The sequence below is a fragment of the Glycine max genome, chromosome 10 (assembly GCF_000004515.6).
Source record: "Glycine max cultivar Williams 82 chromosome 10, Glycine_max_v4.0, whole genome shotgun sequence".
Lineage (NCBI taxonomy): Eukaryota > Viridiplantae > Streptophyta > Magnoliopsida > Fabales > Fabaceae > Glycine > Glycine max.
The window spans coordinates 37597483-37598247 of NC_038246.2; positions in this window are offsets into that span (position 1 = coordinate 37597483).

A 765-nucleotide genomic window follows, 5' to 3' on the forward strand; every position below is an offset into this window, starting at 1 on the left:
TGGAAAGAAGAAATAGGATTATATTGAACATAGTAAGGTATATGCTTAAACAGAAAAATCTCCTGCACAACTTCTGGGGAGAAGCAACCATGACTACTGCCCATGTCCTTAATAGATGTCCTACCAAGAGGCTGAACTCAATGGTTCCAAAAGAAGCATGGTCTAGCAACAAGCCCTCAATCAAACATTTTAGAATCTTTGGTTCATTGTGTTACAAACATGTTCCAGACCAAAAGAGAAAAAAACTTGATGATAAAAGTGAACCAATGATCTTTGTAGGCTATAACTCTACATGCTTATACAAGTTGTACAATCCCAAGATTAAAGAAGTTCTTTTCAACATAGATGTTTATTTCGATGAATCAAAATCATGGAGTGAACCACAAGCCATAACTGAAACAATTCCAAGATTGCAGCTTAATTGGGAAGAAATTGACTCAGGAAAAGAAGCCACACAGGGTACATTGAATACTGAGCAGCAGATTATGAACAACAGACCTAGAAGAAACAAAAATTTCCCCTTAAGACTCTTAGATTATCAACTCTATCCTAATAATGCCATTTCTGGTGATGGTGACTTGGTTCAGCAACTTGCACTCATGGCCGATGCGGAACCTATTGATCTTGATGAAGCTATTGTAAGTGAGGTATGGAGATCAACCATGGAAGAAGGATTAAGGAGTATTGAGAAGAACCAAACCTGGGAAATGGTAGAATTACCTTAGAATAAGACTCCTATTGGTGTCAAGTGGATTTTTAAGGTTA